At 43.7% G+C, this 21,039-nt stretch overlaps 1 protein-coding gene across 1 annotated transcript in view; it reads left to right on the forward strand.

The window, feature by feature from the left end:
* The window catches only part of LOC115083294 (dynein heavy chain 5, axonemal-like), a 1,259,434-nt gene that overhangs the window by 1,133,404 nt on the left and 104,991 nt on the right, over positions 1 to 21,039 (forward strand). The window lies entirely within an intron of this gene.

A 21,039-nucleotide genomic window follows, 5' to 3' on the forward strand; every position in this document is an offset into this window, starting at 1 on the left:
TCAGTAAAGTGTAGGTATAGAACTGGTTTTCACTGGCAGGGAACATTAGAGGGAAAAAAAAAACCATTTTGAAGCTAGTTTACTTGGAAAGAGACAAAATGTAGTAAAATAACTCAAAATATGTCCACTGCTGTTACAAGTAACATATTGCTCTTTGTTAGAAATCATTTGGGATCTATGTGACTATAAACACCATGCGGTGTACACTCCACAGCAAGAGTGAATACTTAAAATGTGTGAGTGAATGACGTGGCACTTATTTCACATTAGCCACAGTGGTAGAGGGTTAACTGCCTGTTGCTTACCCAGAAAAGAAAGTACTTTTTTTGTCCTAGATGTGAAGCAGTCTGTCTTTTATATGGGTATTATAGATCCCAAGGTGGCATATTTCATAGGCACATGGATCAATATTGGCTGAGATCAGAAATAGGAAATATATTCTGTGCTTCCTATATTCCCCTTGTAAATTTAATTACATAGTATATCATTTTTATATCCACAAAAAAATCTATATATACTGTACGTGTGTGTGTGTGTGTGTGTGTGTGTGTATTTCTCTGGCAGTTCTCTGCCGATATATATATATATATATATATATATATATATATATATATACACACACACACACAAATATATATTTACAGAAGTACAGTTCTTCTTCCCAGCAGTTTGTGCCCTGTGGTTTGTGCACATTAGCATAGCTGGAAACCTTTGAGTTCTCCGTCGACAAAGCAGGCATGAATTAACCATAACATGTGGGTGACATCATTCAATGGTGCCGACATGGATCCACCTCTCAGAGCTCAGCATGTGTGCTCGTGCTGCCTTATGTGCCCGTGTGAGGATTGCCAAGCAAGTCTTCTGGGCTTAAACAGTAAAAACGCTGACTCCAGGGGTTGCTAATCGGCTAAGCTGGCTGCATAGGTGCTGAGCTCTGCAACCTCGATCATTTTCTCATGCCAATTTCCCCTCGGTACAACTGCATTTACTAAAAGTTCTGTGGCTCTTCCTTTGATATTATTAATTGAATGGCATCCAAACGTAAAACTGCCAACCTCAAGCAGTTTTCTTTCTCCTGACATGCCGCTGTTCTTATCATGTCTGACAGCGGGGTGGCTGGAGATCCTCCCGTAAGCTCAGTTATGGATGACATGATGTCAGCAACGCCATTGGCCTCTGACCTTACGGATCTTCTGACGAGAGAGGAGCTGTGGGGTTGGTTTCTGGAAATAAGGTCAGATCTCAAGCAGCAGAAAAGAGCTACTCAATTCTATATCCAACATATGGGAGGACTTAGCTGCACTGGGTAACCTCGTCGATGAAATTGATATGCGCTTTGATGGCCATGCAGATACTTTACAAAATCTCTCAGAGCAGCAGAAACGTTTCTCTACCAATATGCCTGAAGCGAGAGAATATAGGTACAGATGGGGATATTGAGAATCACTCTAGGCACTGCCACTTAAGAATAAGGGGAGTCCCTGAATCTGATGTCTATAAAGACACAGCACTAGTGGCAAAAAACATCTGTACCTATACCCTCTCGCTTCAGGCCAACACAGAGGGTTTGGATGGCAGCCATCTTAACCCAGTAAAGATTGAGAGGGCACATAGAGCTCTTGGATCAAGACCTGATAATAAAACATGGGATATTGTACTATGCTTGCACAGCTATTCTCAAAAATTACTAATTGTTGAACTGGCAAGAAAGCAGTCTGTTCTATCTTGGGAAGGCCATTCTATCTCTATTTTTCAAGATTTAGCACCTTCAACTCTCTGCAAGAATTTTGAGATACATGATGTTACTAAAGCATTACAGGATGCACATATTCGCTATAGATGGACCTTTCCCTTTGGATTGATTTTCGTGGTGAAGGGAACCACATTTCTAATGAAAACAGTGACAGAAGCAGTATCCGTATTCCAACAAGCAAATATCTCCTTGTCATATCCAGTCCCAAAGATGGCAGCTGAGTTGGCTAAGGCGGATAACGTTCCAAATTGGCAGCATGCAGGCAAAGGTGGCAGGAGACTTCACAGGCAGTCGGAGGCTTTCTGCTCTGCTATTTCAGATCAGGGATAATGGATTTTGTAGGCCCTCAAAGGTTGCAGTTAGCTCAACGTGGACTATTTTAGGAGTTCTGAATCACATCACGCATGGATTTCAATTCTTTATATGCCTTTTTATACGCCTTCAGTTTTATAGCGTAAAGTTTTGAAAAACTTTCTTTTGTGGTTAACAATGAGTATGTGGAAAATCGGGTCAGTTGATTTTGTATAATGTCTCATTTTGAATGGTCAGGAGGGCTTGGCTTCTTCTCCATATTGGTTGATCACTAATGTTCCTCAGGGGTAGGTGGATCTACCAGGGTGGTGCGGTAGATCAAATACAGAATTTGAGGATCTTGTGAGGGGGGTATTTATGTTTTATTTGTATTTTCACATTGTTAGAAAGGGTTGCTCGCATTTATTTCATAGAGTTTTCAGGCGCAATACAAATTCTCCAATTGTTAGCTTTGTATGTAGTGCAATGACGCCTAAAATATTTTCCCTGAATGTTAAGGGTCTTAATGTTTTTCGGAAACACCAACTTTTATTTGCAGAACTCAAACAGCATAAAATAACAATTGCTTTTCTCCAAGAGACTCGCTTACGGAAAAAGTCTGAACACCTACTTTTTCACAAAGATTTTCCCCATCAATTTTTTTGCACCAAGTTCAGAAGGCAATAAATATGTGGGTGTTGCTATCTTAATCTCTAACTCTTTTACTCATGAGGTACTTTTTCAACTTTCTGACCTGAACAGTCGATTCCTTTTATTAATACTCAGGGTGGGTAATGATGTTCTAACTTTAGTTAATCTTTACTCTCCCAATTGTGACCAGGCTTCGTTTTTTCAGAGGCTAGATGGAGTATTGCTCTCTCATTTGAAAGGATTAGTGATAATTGGAGGGGATTTTAATCTTACTAAAAATCCAGAGCTCGAAAATATACAACAGATCCCCACACAGGTGCAAGGGATAAGGAGAATGCTTGGGTCCTTGATCTCTTAATGGAATGTTGTGGATATCTGGTGACAGAGGCATCCTCGCTGCCGAGTTTACACCTTTTTCTGTACTTTCCATGGGTTCTCACACATCGACTATTTTCTTGTTGATTAGCTCCTGCAAAACTGGGTGACTGAGGCAGAGATAGGAAGCATTACTTGGTCTGACCATTCACCTCTTTGGGTCAATATTTCTTTCACTGATCTGGACTGTGGCCAGCAATTCTGGTGTCTTAACAAAAGCTTACAAAAGGATGAGGCTTTCATTGAAACTCTGAGCCAGAGAATGTGGGAATATTTCCTTATACATGCCTCTACCTCTACTTCTGAAACTGTGATTTGGGAGTGCTCCAAAGCAGTGGCAAGGGGCTTTTTAATATCATATGCCACGCATTGTAAGAAGGAGCATAATTCTAAATTTTCTTATCTCTTAGCAGAATTGGAGCAGTTATCTAGGGAACATATGCGTACACAATCCAGATCAGTGTTTCGTAAATTATCCTCAATTCGATCTGAATTACAGCTACTGAATAATGCTAGCATTGCTCATCAACTTGATCTGATTAAACAGGAACACCTTGAGGGAGGGAATAAAGCTAGTCATAACCTAGCATGGTGCTTAAAGGCCTTTCAATTTCAAAATTCCATTTCCAAAATTAAAAATGCCCAGGGAACAGTAGTCATGAGGTCGGCAAACATTCATGAATGCTTCTCACAGTTTTATGAATCCCTTTATAGCGCTGACCTATCTGTATCATTTGGAGGAACACTTAAATAAGATTCTACCTCAGTTAGTTCACTATGACCAAGTGGGCTTTATTCCACACCGATCTGCAGCAGATAATGTATGAAAGATAGTGGATTTGCTCTGGTGGGTACGTAAGGAGAGGATACCAACAGTGTTATTGTCTATTGATGCCGAAAAGGTATTAGACATGGTTCACTGGCCTTTTTTATTTAAAACTCTTTGGAAAATGCAATTTGGTCCCTCCTTCTTACGTTGGATTGAAAGATTATATGATTCTCCTGAAGCCCGGGTGAAAGTGAATGGAGGGTATGGAGGATGTTTTGCAATAAGCCATGAAACCAGACAATGTGGCCCATTATCCCCTCTGCTATTTGCTCTTTTTCTGGAACCCTTTACCACACAAATTAGACTATCCCATCAGATTAAGGGGGTGGAGGTTGATAGTAATCAGTATAAAGGGCTGGATTTTAAATGCCCTGCGCGCGTAAATCTGGTCTGATTTATGCGCGCAGGGCCCTCGCACGCTGGCGTGCCTATTTTGCATAGGCCGCCGACGCGCGCACAGCCCCGGAATGCGCATAAGTCCCGGGGCTTCGTAAAAGGGGTGGGGAGGGGCATGTCCGGGGGCGTGTCTAGGGCCAGGGGGCGGTTCGGGTGGGACCGGGGGCATGGCTCCGGCCCAGGGGCGTGGTCGAGGCCTCTGGACCAGCCCCCGGGTCGGGTGATGGCGCGCCAGCAGCCCGCTGGCGTGCGCAGATTTACGTCTGCTTTCAGCTGACGTAAATCTGCCAACAAAAGGTAGGGGGGGTTAGATAGGGCCTGGGGGGGGTGGGTTAGGTAGGGGAAGGGAGGGGAAGATGCGGGGGGGTGGAAAGAAAGTTCCCTCCGAGGCCACTCCAATTTCGGAGCGGCCTCGGAGGGAACAGGCAGTGCGCGCGGGGCTCGGCGCGCACAGGTTGCACAAATGTGCACCCCCTTGCACGCGCCAACCCTGGATTTTATAAGATACGCGCGGCTACGCGCGTATCTTATAAAATCCAGCGTACTTTTGTTCGCGCCTGGTGCACAAACAAAAGTACGCGCTTGCGCAAATTTATAAAATCTGCCTCAAAATGTTACTGTTTGCTGACAACATACTTTTTACTTTGTCTGATCCCTCTTTCTCACTACCGGGTGTTACAACAGAATTGCAATGTTTTAGCAGGGTTTCAGGGTTTAAAGTCAATCTGGAAAAATCAGATCTCCTGAATATCAATCTAGATGCAAATACTCAGTCTAATCTCAGTAAGCCCTTCCCTTTTCGATGGGCAAAGGTATCTCTGAAGTATCTAGGTGTTCATATTAGCCCTCATATAGAAGATTTATATGATCTGAATTATACCCCTTTACTAAAGGCAGTGTGCATGGATTTGGACAAGTGGAACAGAGATTGTTTTTCTTGGCTAGGCTGAATAGCCATTATAAAGATGAATATCCTGCCCAGATTTCTCTACCTATTTATTACTCTTCCCATATTTTTGTCCACTGCCCTACTACATCTGTGTCAAAAGAAAAATTTAGATTTCATCTGCGTGTAGCTAGGATGATTTTATATCAACCCAAGTCAAGAGGTGATTTGGGCATACCGAATCTCTCTTGGTACTTTGCTGCAGCACAACTATGGGCACTCAAAGACTTTCACCGCTCTGTAGAGGGTAAACAATGGGTCTTATTGGAGCAGAGCATGGTGGGTTTAATGCCTTTGGCGGATCTTCCTTGGCAGCCTCATTCTACTTGGCGCCCCATGCACCACCTTGCCTATCTCTCTAACAACTAACATGCGAGTCTGGTCACAGTGGAGACATAAGGTTGTGGGTGATGCTTCTTATTTATCTCTTTCACATCTTTTCCATAATATGGCTTTCCTTATTTGTAAGCCTAGCCATGCCTTTTCAGATTGGAAATTTCATGGTATATCTAAATTTTGCCATTTAATAGAGGGTAGGGAGGTTATGTCAATTAACTCTATAATTGCTCGCTATTACATGACATCCATAAATTTTTTAGAATATGCACAAGTTAGACACTTTATCTATACATAGCAGAAGGTCTTGGCCATTAGACAGGGTAAATCCCTTTTCGAAAATTTCTGTGAGTAAGGGGATAAGTTAAAGGGCCTAGTGTCCAAGGTGTATGTTATTCTTAATTACTGATACAGAAGAATATAAATCACTTGTTGTTACTTTCAGACTGTGTGTAATGAGAGGGAAGTTGCGGGACAGCCCCACGACCAGTCAACTCATCCCATGATGCTGTAAACTCCAGCAGCAGTGGGGACAACTACCATGACACCACCCTCTTGCTTCCACAAGCCATCCTTAGGCACATGCACCACTGCACTAAAGATATAGGCCATGTGGCAGGAAGACAATAGCAGCATTGGCTGATGACGTCAGCACAGCTGGGTATTTTAGGCCCAGTCACGCTTCCCCTCAATTCCTCTTCAACAGGTCCTCCTGCAACTGCAGAGTGTGTTGCTATTCTCATCTCTGTGCTTGCCTTAATTGTTTCTCTGCCTTGCCTCATTATGATCTTGCCGTTATCTACTTTCTTTCATGATTTAGAATCCATGGAAGTACTACAAATCTCCACCTAAGATTCTCCACCACCAGTTTCTCCTAAAGGAAAAATTTCTGAACCCCTAAAAGGAGTGGATATTCCAGAGTTTCCAGGCCCGGATCACCCCTATAGCCCGGAATCGCCAATTACATCAGCCTCGTCTCCCTCTTCCTCCACGGGTATGCCGTCTGATCCACCGAACACTTTACCAGAACCCTATTCTCTGCTAGAGGATCTCTCATACTCTAAATTTATTGAGAAAATGGGAACACTCCTCAATGTGCAGACAGGGAAAGTACTGACCCACGCTCAGAGACACTTGGTATCCTCAAAATTTTTGACATGCCACATGAACCCACTGCACTACCACCTCATGCAGTTCTTCAGGGAGTTCTAGAAAAGATGTGGGAAGCCCCCTTTTCCACTCCTTCCATATCTAGAAAAACGGACTTAAAATTCCGAATACGAAACTCAGCAATTTATAACTCAGCTCAGCTTCCACATAACTCAGTCGTGGATGAGTCTGCAACGTCCAAGGCAAAGCATCCAAAATTACATGCCAACACTCTGCCAGGTAAAGACAACAGATATCTGGATGAGTTTGGATGGAAGACTTACCATGCTGCAATGCTGTCATCAAAGATAAGAACTCACCAATTTTATATGATGCAGTATTTATTTGAGTCACTCCCTGTTCAAGATGTCCTTATAGCTTCCAGAAAAGCCTCCACCAGACATAATTACAAAGGCAAATGGTTTCGTTATTTGAAATGATGCACTCACCGCAAACTTGATCCTTTCTCTACAACCGTAGCAGAGTTGCTTCAATATCTGCTTCACCTTTACCATGCTGGTCTTGCCACTGCATCGGTAAGGTACATATCAGTGCGATTGCGGCATTCCACCATACAGACAAGGGTCTTCTGATTTCACATCGCCCCCTAATCTCCAGATTCATGCGTGGATTACTCCACCCCCATCCACCAACAATGAAACCTCCAGTTCCCTGGGACTTAAATATCATTCTGGAGCAGTTAATGATGTCCCCCTTTGAACCTCTGGACACCTCACACATTAAATACTTGACATGGAAAACAGTGTTCTTGGTGGCAGTTACATCTGCAAGGAGAGTCAGTGAACTTCAGGCTCTAGTTCACTACCCTCCATATTTGGAATTCTTCCATGACAAAGTCACTCTTCGACCTTATCCAACCTTTCTACCCAAAGTAATCTCTCTGTTCCATTTAAATCAAACAATCACACTACCAATATTCAAGCCGAAACCGCATATCCATGATAGGGATCGGCAGTTGCATTCACTTGATTGCAAATGAGCTCTGGCATACTACAAGCAGAGAACTGAATCACAGTCTAGACCATCCCATCGGTAAGGTACATATCAGTGCGATTGTGGCATTCCACCATACAGACAAAGTTCCTCATGACAAAGTTCCTCATGACACTTTTCTAGGAAAAGTAAAAAGTCATGGGATAGGTGGTGATGTCCTTTCGTGGATTGCAAACTGGCTAAAGGACAGGAAACAGAGAGTAGGATTAAATGGGCAATTTTCTCAGTGGAAGGGAGTGGACAGTGGAGTGCCTCAGGGATCTGTATTGGGACCCTTACTGTTCAATATATTTATAAATGATCTGGAAAGAAATACGACGAGTGAGATAATCAAATTTGCAGATGACACAAAATTGTTCAGAGTAGTTAAATCACAAGCAGATTGTGATAAATTGCAGGAAGACCTTGTGAGACTGGAAAATTGGGCATCCAAATGGCAGATGAAATTTAATGTGGATAAGTGCAAGGTGATGCATATAGGGAAAAATAACCCATGCTATAATTACACGATGTTGGGTTCCATATTAGGTGCTACAACCCAAGAAAGAGATCTATGTGTCATAGTGGATAACACATTGAAATCGTCGGTTCAGTGTGCTGCGGCAGTCAAAAAAGCAAACAGAATGTTGGGAATTATTAGAAAAGGAATGATGAATAAAACGGAAAATGTCATAATGCCTCTGTATCGCTCCATGGTGAGACCGCACCTTGAATACTGTGTACAATTCTGGTCGCCGCATCTCAAAAAAGATATAATTGCGATGGAGAAGGTACAGAGAAGGGCTACCAAAATGATAAGGGGAATGGAACAACTCCCCTATGAGGAAAGACTAAAGAGGTTAGGACTTTTCAGCTTGGAGAAGAGACGACTGAGGGGGGATATGATAGAGGTGTTTAAAATCATGAGAGGTCTAGAACGGGTAGATGTGAATCGGTTATTTACTCTTTCGGATAGTAGAAAGACTAGGGGACACTCCATGAAGTTAGCATGGGGCACATTTAAAACTAATCGGAGAAAGTTCTTTTTTACTCAACGCACAATTAAACTCTGGAATTTGTTGCCAGAGAATGTGGTTCGTGCAGTTAGTATAGCTGTGTTTAAAAAAGGATTGGATAAGTTCTTGGAGGAGAAGTCCATTAACTGCTATTAAGTTTACTTAGAGAATAGCCACTGCTATTAGCAATGGTTACATGGAATAGACTTAGTTTTTGGGTACTTGCCAGGTTCTTATGGCCTGGATTGGCCACTGTTGGAAACAGGATGCTGGGCTTGATGGACCCTTGGTCTGACCCAGTATGGCATTTTCTTATGTTCTTATGTTCTTATCCCAGCTCTTCCTTTCTTTCAATCCTAATGCTCCGGGAAAACCAGTCTCAAAAAGAACCATTGCCAGCTGATTATCTCAATGCATCCAATTTTGTTACAACAAACGTTCCATAAAATTGGACTCTAAACCTCGAGCACACCAGATCAGAGCCACAGCAACATCGGTGGCGCACCTCAAAAGAGTTCTGCTAATAGATATTTTCAAGGCTGCAACATGGTCCTCCTTACATACATTTACATTGCACTACTGCCTACAGCAACAATCCACCTCAGATGTTGCACTAGGTTCAGCAGTCTTGTCCAACCTTCAACAATGATAAGACTGTCTACCTTTATAGGGATGGATGTCCTACACTACTGCAGACAAAGATGGACACCATCTATAGCTTGGGACTCCCATACAGCATGGCTAAATCAGCCTGCTATTGATGGGAAAAAGCAAGTTTGCTTACCATAAACGGTGTTTCCGTAGATAGCAGATGATTTAGCCATGCGTTCCCGCCCTCCTCCCTAGACAGTCAAAAAAAAAAAAAAAGGGCATTTGCTAATGCATTCCATCTTGGATGCAAAGAGACTGAAGGGAAGATGGCTGATTTGTGTGGGAACACACCGCGCAGCTGCACGGAGTTAAAAACTCTGTGACTCACTGAGGGAAGCTCCGCCTACCAGGATCACGACGCGCTCCCATACAGCATAGCTAAATCATCTGCTATCTATGGAAACACCGTTTACGGTAAGCAAACTTGCTTGTATTGAACCAAATGTGTTTGTTAATTAGAGTTAAGCTTGGTTGTGTGCATGTAGCAGTGATCCTCTAGAAACTAAAGAATTAATCCCAGGTGACGATGGGCTGTGCAACTGCCACAGTGTTACTAGGAAAACAGGGACAGGAACTTTCAAACCGGCATGCATGTGCACATTTGCATGCATACGTCAGCCCGCGCCCAGGTGGCCATTTTATAACATATGTGCACATGTTATAAAATAGACTGGCCACACACACATGTGTGCCAAATTTTACGTGTGCATGCAAATCCCACTTCTATAGCATAAATCAGGGGATTTTAAAAGGCACGCGCACCAACGCCATTCCCAGTTTCACCAGTTTTCCCCAGTTTCTCTAGTTAAGAGATAGTTCCTCCAACTCCCTCTGGTTTGATAGTCTTCACTCCCCCCAGTTAACCCCCAACTCTTAAAACCTAACAGATCTGCTTAGTTTTCTTTCTTTTTAAATTTCACGGCCTCCATAGCAGAAGTAAAGTTACATGGAAGGGGGACTCAGCACTCACCAGATTGCGTCAGTATTTAAGTGCATATCTTATGTTCATGCCCTGAAACACCCATACCCTGCCCAGACCATGATCACTCCTTCCCCTTTTTGAAAACTTGCGAGATACACACGTTGACTTTTTAAAATTCACCTCTAAGTATTTTAAACCCCATGGCTTAATTCCTAATTAAGTTCAATATGGAACTGAAAGGAGAAGTACTTTGACTGCTAGGTTTAAAGATGTTGTGTTTCATTTAAATTGTCTAATTCGTCATGGTTCGGGAGAACCGATATACGAAAGGAATTTTTCCGATAATTCGGAAAAATTTATATTTCGTGTTAGTACACACTAACGGGAGTTAATGCGCATTAACATGTAGTTAGTGCATACTAAGTCCCGTTAGTGCACACTAACAAAGTTGCTTAGAGTGCTCTAATGGGGCTTTGAACACACTAACTCTATGTTAGTCGCATTAAGTCCCCTTAGTGTGCTCTACCTAGTTTTCTAATTTCGGAGTTGGTGAGCCCTAATAGGACTTAGGGCACACTAACAAACAATGTTGCCAGTAAGTTAAAAAGTATCAACGACATAGAGTTAGTGTGCTCTAAGCCCCGTTAGAGCGCACTGACTCTAGAATTAGAAAACACGAAATTAAAAACCCCGAACCACGGGAAAAATTAAATTTCCTGCAAGGACCCGAAAACTAACTCGAACCAAAAAAAAGAAATGATGCATATCCCTATATACTATGAGAAATAGAGTCTTATGTTTAGAGGAGATCATTGATTAGAAGCCTATTGAATTGTGCAGAGGTTAATCAAGGCTAAAGCTGTGCATTATAACCATTATAAACTAACAGCCAAATTTTAAATCCCCCCGCACGCAAAAAACAGGACTTACACGTGTGGCCGGGCCTTGCATGTACCACGCACATCTTCAAAGGATCCATGTTACGCGCTGAAGTGCCAGGCCTCGATAAAGGGGCGGTCTGGGGGCGGGGCTGGAGGCGGCCGGTATAGCGGCCATTTGTCGCTGTACTGGGGAAGGGCATCCTGGCTCGCGCATTTAAACACTGAGAGCAAGGATGGCGAGTAAGACTGGAGCTAGTCCTAAGAGCTATAGTATTAATAGTTAGGGCTCAAAGAAAAATGTTATGAATAGAATTTTAAAAAGGTAACTGATGCGAATTATGTTTGGGAAAACTGGTGATTTAGAAGTTCCTTGAAAACAGCCTAGAGTTTGCAATAAAAAAACTTATTGAGATAGAAGGGAACAAAGAAGGTGTGACCCAAGTCCAGCCCAGGGGAAAGCCTCGCATGTAGCTAGTTGGTAGGCAGTGGTGTAGCGTCCATGGTACACAGTGGTGCACAAGCACCACCAACTCTACAAAAGGGTGTGCCTTGCACCACCGACTTTAGATACTGGCCCCAGTCCCTGCATCCTGTTTTCCTCTGTGCTCTCCCAAGCACCATTTAACCAGCACCTCTAAATTATTGCATTGCAACTTTAATATGGGCACCTCCTCCCTCCTGTAGCCCACAATGAAAACATCCCCTGTTCGAACCACAGGGTTTTATATCTACCGAGGACCACCAACAGCTGTTATGAGAACTGTGCAGAGTCGGCCTTCTCAGAGTTTCCATTTCAGATTTTGTTTGCATTTTTCTGCCATACAGCAGGTCTAACTTAGCAAGATATAAATTATCTGGCTAAATAGCATCAAATGCACATTTAAATAACATGGCTGTGTACTAAATATCCTATGTAAGTTAGCCGGATAAGTCTTGTCCGGCTAACTTACATAAACATTCAGTTTTGAATATTGATCTCAATGTTATCTAGTTATTATACCTGAATAATTTTAGGGAATCCGAAGAACTATCCTAAAGTAAGCCAGATAAACTTATCCAGCTAACTATAAGGTAACTGGAGGTATTTTACAGTGTGCTCTAGAGATGTGAATCGTGTGATCGATTGTCTTAACGATCGATTTCGGCTGGGAGGGGGAGGGAATCGGATCGTCGCAGTTTGGGTTTTTTAAATATCGTGTAAATCGTGTAAATCGTGTAAATCGAAAACCGGCACACTAAAACATCCCTAAAACTCACCCCGACCCTTTAAAATAAATCCCCCACCCTCCCGAACCCCCCAAAATGCCTTAAATTACCTGGGGTCCAGTGGGGGGGAGGGGAAGAGGGAGGGCGGGAAAACCGGCACACTAAAACAAACCTAAAACCCACCCCGACCCTTTACAATAAATCCCCCACCCTCCCGAATCCCCCCCCAAAATGCCTTAAATTACCTGGGGTCCAGAGGAAGGGTCCCGGTGTGATCTTTTACTCTCGGACCTCCGGGTGCGTTGTAGAAATGGCGCCGGTGCTACCTTTGCCTTGTCATATGACAGGTCAAAGGTAGCACCGGCGCTATTTTGTTTTTTGTCCCCCAACATCAGGAGCATAGGAGATCGCTCCCGGACCCCCGCTGGACCCCCAGGGACTTTTGGCCAGCTTGGGGGGGGCCTCCTGACCCCCACAAGACTTGCCAAAAGTCCAGCGGGGGTCCGGGAACGACTTCCTGCACGGCCGAAAGGCAACACGATTCGACTGCAGGAGGACCCAAAAGTCCCTGGGGGTCCAGCGGGGGTCCGGGAGCGATCTCCTACCGCGAATTGTTTTTCCGTACGGAAAATGGAGATCGCTCCCGGACCCCCGCTGGACTTTTGGCAAGTCTTGTGGGGGTCAGGAGGCTCCCCCAAGCTGGCCAAAAGTCCCTGGGGGTCCAGCGGGGGTCCGGGAGCAATCTCCTACGCTCCTGACGTCGGGGGACAAAAAACAAAATGGCGCCGGCGCTACCTTTGACCTGTCATATGACAAGGCAAAGGTAGCGCCGGCGCCATTTCTACAACGCACCCGGAGGTCCGAGAGTAAAAGATCACACCGGGACCCTTCCTCTGGACCCCAGGTAATTTAAGGCATTTTGGGGGGGTTCGGGAGGGTGGGGGATTTATTTTAAAGGGTTGGGGTGGGTTTTAGGGTTGTTATAGTGTGCCGGTTTTCCCGCCCTAACCCTTCCCCTCCCCCTTCCCCCGATTTACGATTTTTTGACGATAAATCGGGGGAATTGTTATTGTATCGCGGCTCTAACGATTTTTGACGATTTAAAATATATCGGACGATATTTTAAATCGTCAAAAAAACGATTCACATCCCTAGTGTGCTCACACCTCTGAATACCCTGCAAATTTAGCTGGAGAAACATCTTTGCCAGCAACAGCTGAATATGATGCTCAAAAATCCTTTCCATTCATTTTAGGTGTCTCAGGTATTTTCTGACTGAACTGAAAAAAAAATGACAAAAAGAGAACTGAAATAGCTAGGTGGGTAGCCATTTCTCTTTTATGAGTCTCATACTCTCATGATGCACTGCAGGTATGTCATTACATAGTAATGGAAAAGGCATATATGAGATACAGAGACTGAACTGAAGTCATTGTGTATTTTGTTACAGTAACTTGGGCTTAATTTGTAGGGAAATGGGGTGGAATGCAGTTCTGGCACTTCTTTTCAGGCTTAAGAGACAGAACAGCAGGGGCTTTCTGCTCCAGCCCTTCCTCTTCAGGCAGCCTGCAGGGAAGAGAAGAAGAGGGGGTGAGCCTGGAGCACACAGAAAAAAGAACAGCCATTCTGATCCCTAATCCAGCCCCTCCTTTCTTGTTCCCCTCTCCCCTCACTTCTCCTTCTGTATTGCAGGGAACCGAAAGGGGAAAGGGTGATATTGAAGCAGACTCTGCAGAGCAAAGAACAGACACAAAAATGGTTTGAATTAGCATAAATCTAACCTGTGAGCAGTAGTGCCAATTGTCAAGACTTCAACCCTGGCCTTGATAGACAGCATTACTGCTCAGAACTTTCAAACTTGTACTAATTCAACCCCTTTTTGTGTCCTTTTTGTATCTAGAGCTTAATTTGTTGTAGAATAACCCAGAATGGCATTCTGCCACATTTTTTCTGTAACTTCAGAAAGCAGAGAAGAGCTGGCAGTGCATATCAGTTCTGGCTCCCCTGAGGAAACAGAACAGAGCCTGAAGTTGCATGGATTATTTATGCCCCCCCCCAGCCCTTGGAGGTAGCAGAAAAGAACAGAGATTGTTGGAACTGCATACCATGAGACAAGGGAAGCCATATGTGTGTGTGTGTGTGTGTGTGTATGAATGAGAAAGAGAGAGAGAGTTCAAACCTAGCCCTGGTCTCTCCCCTTTGTACAGGTCAAGCCTGGCCTGGCTCAGCCCATCTCCCTGACACCCCCCCCCCCCCCCCCATTCAATAGTTCCACTTCTTTTTTCAACAAATTAAGGCCTTACAGTTACTGAGACAGAAGTTACTGTTTTAGAAAATGAATGATTATTATAGTTGTTTGCCAGGCCTTCAGAAATATTATGGAATTGCTAATGAGTCCCACATACATATGTCAGGAATGGGATTATTACCATCCTACCTCTTCAATATCATCACAGCTATCTTCTCAGTGCTATATAAGAAAGGATCCAGCTCTGCTATGTATGTCCAAAGTCAAAGGGGATGGGAGAGGTAATGGTAAAGAGAGGAAGATGGAGCAAAATGGAGAAAGTGGATAGAAACATAGAAACATAGAAACATAGAAATGACGGCAGAAGAAGACCAAACGGCCCATCCAGTCTGCCCAGCAAGCTTCACACATTTTTTCTCTCATACTTATCTGTTTCTTTTAGCTCTTGGTTCTATTTCCCTTCCTCCCCCACCATTAATGTAGAGAGCAGTGATGGAGCTGCATCCAAGTGAAATATCTAGCTTGATTAGTTAGGGGTAATAGGGGTAGTAACCGCCGCAATAAGCAAGCTACACCCATGCTTATTTGTTTTAACCCAGACTATGTTATACAGCCCTTATTGGTTGTTTTTCTTCTCCCCTGCCATTGAAGCAGAGAGCTATGCTGGATATGCATCGAAAGTGAAGTATCAGGCACATTTGGTTTGGGGTAGCAACCGCCGTAACAAGCCAGCTACTCCCCGCTTTGTGAGTGCGAATCCTTTTTTCTTCTCCCCTGCCGTTGAAGCTATGCTGGATATGCGTGAAGTATCAGTTTTTCTTTTCCCCTGCCTTTGAAGCAGAGAGCTATGCTGGATATGCGTGAAGTATCAGTTTTTCTTCTCTCCTGCCTTTGAAGCAGAGAGCTATGCTGGATATGCGTGAAGTATCAGTTTTTCTTCTCTCCTGCCGTTGGAGCAGAGAGCTATGCTGGATGTGCATCGAAAGTGAAGTATCAGGCACATTTGGTTTGGGGTAGTAACCGCCGTAACAAGCCAGCTACTCCCGGCTTTGTGAGTGCAAATCCTTTTTTCCACATTTCCTCTTGCTGTTGAAGCTTAGATTGATGTTGGAGTCACAGTAACCATGTGTATGTTTATTGAATAAGGGTATTGTGTCCAGGCAGTAGCCATCATTCTGGCGAGTTACCCACTCTTCATTGGCGGCCTCTTGACTTTATGGATCCACAGTGTTTATCCCACGCCCCTTTGAAGTCCTTCACAGTTCTGGTCTTCACCACTTCCTCCGGAAGGGCATTCCAGGCATCCACCACCCTCTCCGTGAAGAAATACTTCCTGACATTGGTTCTGAATCTTCCTCCCTGGAGCTTCAAATCGTGACCCCTGGTTCTGCTGATTTTTTTCTTATGGTAAAGGTTTGTCGTTGCCTTTGGATCATTAAAACCTTTCAAGTATCTGAAAGTCTGTATCATATCTCCTCTGCTCCTCCTTTCCTCCAGGGTGTACATATTTAGATTCTTCAATCTCTTCTCGTACGTCATCCGATGAAGATCCTCCACCTTCCTGGTCGCCCTTCTCTGTACTGCTTCCATCTTGTCTTTGTCTTTTTGTAGATACGGTCTTTTTGTAGATACGGTCTTTTTGTAGATACGGTCTCCAGAACTGAACACAGAGGGGAATGGAAAAGTAGAGGAGGTGATGTAGATGGAGGATGGAAGAAGATAGAGACAAGAAAATTTTAAGTGAAGAGAGAGAGAAAACAAAGACATTCAGAGGAGACACACTAAGAAAAAATATCACAACAACTAGCAAAGGGAAACAGTAGATTAGGAAGATAGTATAGAAGGGTATACAAAGGATGATTTTCATTGAATCCATCTGCCTATGTTGTTAAGCAGATAGATCACAAAGGATAACAATTTCACTCTGCTAAGTATCTGAATCTGTCTGCCTAGATTCACCAGGTGAGTGGATTTAGCTGTGCAAATTGAAAGCAGCTACCAGAGGCATTCCTGGAGTAAAGAAAGGGTGGGAACTTATTTGACTTGTAAGGGTGTTTTGAGGGGGTTCTCTGTGGAGATAAATTAGTTGGTGGCAGTGAAGAAACTGATAATAACAGAACAATGAGATTGCACTGATCAGACTTTTAAAAATAGCTAAGACTGTTAAAATGCTAAAAAGTATGCCAGAAGTTAGTCAGTATGTGTTACCCATCGCAATCCACCTCCTATAGGGGGCTGGCCCCCCCAAACAGCTCCATCGATGCCTGTGCTCGGGAGTTGCGCCCAACCTACTAGTGCTGCGATGCTGTGGCTAAGGGATAAAGTTTGTGTGTTCTGAGTACCGACAGACTTTAGCCTGAATTTTCAATGTGGACCTCTGTGCATAAGTCCGCTTGAAAATTAGCGGGAACACATGGAACCAAGCACAGTATACACGTACCCATTTACATCTGCTCGCTAGCTAGCAAGTGTATGAGAGAGTACATTTACGTGCATAATTTCAAACATGGAATGTATGCACATAAATGCTTTTCTCACCCCCAACCCCATGGAACGTATATACCAAATCACTTCTACACAAGTTTTACAAGCACAACCTCCTGGGCAATTTTCAAAAGCCCATTTAAGCACATAAAACTGTGTTGTATGCATGTAAATCCTTTTGGATATGTATTTATTTTATTTATTTTAAAATTGTTATATTCCACAGCTTCCAAAAAGTTCATCCAGTGCAGATAACAGACTAAACAATCATAAAATCAGAATACCTTGAACATAAATTCAGCAATAAAATACAGACAACAATAAAATAATAACATTATTATAATAATAACACAAGAGGTTCAAACAAAATCTTAAAACGTGGTTGTTTGAACAAGCCTTTTATCAATGATTTCTATCTATCCTTAAAATCAACATTCCCATTTTATTTTTCCCAATTTCCTTTACCTGATCTGTTTTTTACTCTCACCTATTATGCGTAGCTTAATTCATTAATTGTACATCTACCACACTTTATTGATACTGCGTAACTCTTGAAGATTAATGTATTATGGTTATTATAGTTAATGAAGTTAGCAAACTACCAGTTAATTCCATTATCTTTATTTATAAAACCTGTTACTGTTAAATGTAAAACCTGTTCTGATATTTGTTATGCTATAATATCTGTTATCTGTAAAGCCTGTTGCTAATTTGTTTCCCTGTAAACCGAAGTGATGTATAACTATACGTACCTCGGTATAGAAGAATCTATAAATAAATAAATAAATAAATAAATAAATAAACATTAAAACAGTAGATATCATCCGGCCCATAAGTGTTGCACGCCCCGGCCGCGCCCAGGCTCATCTTCTTCCTAGCTCTGCGGGTCCCGGACTCATCTCCCCCGCTGCCGCGGCAAACCGGCTGCGTCCTCGGCCTCGGGCAGCGGCGTCCCCGGCTCCCTCCAGCGCTTCGGCATCCCAGGCCTCTCTCTCTGCGCCACGCCGCGGCTTGGCGTCCTCCGCTGCTTTGGCTCCACCCCTAGGCACGCGCTCGCGGACCGGCCAGCCCTTTAAAGGGCCAGGGGTGGGAAACCGCTCCGTGGTGTGCCCTGATAATGTCACGTAAGCACAGTACTTAAGCGAGGGTCTGCACCTCAGTCCCTCACCTTGGCAATCGGGTCATCACTTCAGGGTGAAGCTAGTTGCCGTTCCTTGTTCCTGTTGTTGTTCCTGCGTTCCATGTTCCTATGCTTGTTCCAGTGTTCCTGCGTTCCAGTGTTCCTGTGGCTGCTCCAGTGTCTCTGCATTTTCTCCTGTGGTCCCGTGGTCCTTCCTGTGTTCCAGCATCTGTTCCAGAGTTCCTTCGTCCCTGAGTCCTGTTCCTTGTCTTGCTAACCAGGTTGTACCTTCTCAGACTGATATGCGGTACTGACCTCTGCTTGCCTTTGACTACGCTCGGACTGGAACTGACCCTCGCTTTGGCTGACCATCCTCAGATGGATACCCTGGCTTTGACCCTTGCACTCCATTTGGACACTCTCTTTGCTCCTCCTGTGACCATCAGGCCCGCCTGCTTCAACACTGCCCGCAGCCTTCTTCGAGCTGGACCACTAGGCACTGCCTATCCTACTCGGAGGACCTTCAGTTCCTGCCTTGTTCCCGTGGTCTCCGGTACTCTTGGTTCTGGTCTAGCTAACCTGTTCACCGACAGCTGCACACCTCTTCTCTTGGTGGGCACACCTCTCCGTCATCTCTCCGGGAGACCCCCAGGGGCCCACCTAATCCCAGGCAGTCCGGGAATCCAAGGACAACCCGCAGAGCCCTGGACCGTTATTTGTGAAGTTCCTGTCAGCCTCTGTCTCCTCAGATCCCTCAGAGGGCTGTACCAATCCTGCGCCAGGCCAAGGGTCCACCTCCAGCGCAACAATAAGGTCATAATGGCATTAAAGATTAGCCTGTATTTGCAGATGATTTCTTCCTTATAAGGTCCCAGCAGAGTAGTTGTGCACCTAAAAATTCTGGCTCTGTGTTGTGTGCCTGGCCTCCTCTTTATTAATACTTGCTATAATCTCTTTTCCTGTCTCCCTTGCTATTCCAGGGTTCTTTCTGTGTTCTTTTAATGTCTGTGTTGCTTTACCTTTTTTTCTCTCTTATCTTTCCCCTCTTGTCTATCTCTCTCTCAATTCACTTTTCCCTCTGCCGTTGCAATCACAGTGTCATGGCACACTGGTTGGAAAACACCTCTCTAGCATCTAACCCTTTCTGTCACATAGAAACATAGAAGCATAGAAATGATGGCAGAAAATGATTAAATGATTCACCCAGTCTGTCCAGCAAGCTTATGCTTAGTATCTGCTGCACTGTGCAGGTTACCCTCATGCTTATCAGTTTCCCAGACTGTAAAAGCCAGGGCCCTCGGATGATGTTTGAATTCAGTTTCCCTTAACCTTTGCTGTGGAAGCAGAGAGCAATGATGAAGCTCCAACAAAAGTATCAGGCTTAGTGATTAAGGGTAGTAAAAGCCACACCAGCAAGTTACCCCCATGTTTATTTGTTTCCCAAACCAAAAAAGTAGGGGCCCTCGTTGGCTGATGACTGAATCCAATTCCCTTTTTCCCACTGCTGTTGAAGCAGTGTTGTGATTCTGCTGTTGAAGCAGTGGGAAAAGAGGAATTGCCTTCCATTTTTATACTAACACCCTTCCATTGCTTATGTAGAATGTTTTTTAAGCTTACTGCTTTACATAAATGTAAAACATATAGGGGCAATATTCAGCCATTGAGCAGCTCAGCTAGTTAGCCGGATAACCATATCCAGCTAAATATGCCCAGCTATCTTAAAGTTAGCCGGTTATGTATAACGGCTAACCTTAGGACAGCCCTACGGCACAACCAGTTAGCGGCATAAGTTAACCAGCTAATTCCGAATATCAGAGTTAGCCGGATAACTTATCCGGCTAATTCTGCTCCTCCCTGGAATGCCTCCTGCTTGCTCCTGGAATGCCCCCGGTAGTTAACCGGCTAGAATATAGCCAAATAAGTGCTCATTATACCCAGGTAAGACATTTAGATGGATACGTAACTATTACGTTTATCCGTTTAACTGGTGTTTGAATATGGACCTCATGGGAACTTGTCTAATTGACACTGTATTAAATAGAAATTTCCTTGTTACCTACATGATTATTAGTTCCAGCATTACCTTCTGCATGTAATGCTTCCTCAATACTGATAACAGCTTTTCATTTTAAGGACAAATGTCTCTCCCATTATTTTCTTTTACAGAAGACATAAATAACTATGATACTAATAGACCGGGGATCATGGGAGGCAAAGTTTTCTAACATGTTTCAGTTTTAAGGCAGGAACTTGGCAGACAAAGAGGAATCAGGTGATTCCAGATAGTTGCACAACTTAGGAACAGAAGCTGGCATTGGTAAGCTTCCATATCTATTTCCATTGGAGCCAAACAAGAAAGGGAATGGGAAGGCTGCATCGAAACATCAGTCATCCTGTACTGCTTATATAACTTCATTCCATCCCTCCAATTCATAGGGTAAGCACTAACAGACATCTGTAGCAACAGAATTCACACTTGATCCAGTGTCTCTGCTAACAGATATATCATGAGGTGGACTATGACTTGGCTGGAGAATCACAGCATGCATTAGGGTCCATAGACATTGCTTCCATATAAAACAACTTCTACAAGTGTACTTAAAATGGATTTCTTAAAACTAGCATGCAGTGTAGAATTATTTTGCTCTCAATGAATCTGATATACTAAAGTGCACACATGTGCAGTGGCATTGCAATGTTTTGTACCAGTGCTGACAACTGAATGCAGTTATGTGTGCTGTTTTTACCAGTGCTGCCAAACAGTAGGAGTCAAGTGTGTATGCAAATTGTGT

Source organism: Rhinatrema bivittatum, chromosome 2, assembly GCF_901001135.1.
Source record: "Rhinatrema bivittatum chromosome 2, aRhiBiv1.1, whole genome shotgun sequence".
Lineage (NCBI taxonomy): Eukaryota > Metazoa > Chordata > Amphibia > Gymnophiona > Rhinatrematidae > Rhinatrema > Rhinatrema bivittatum.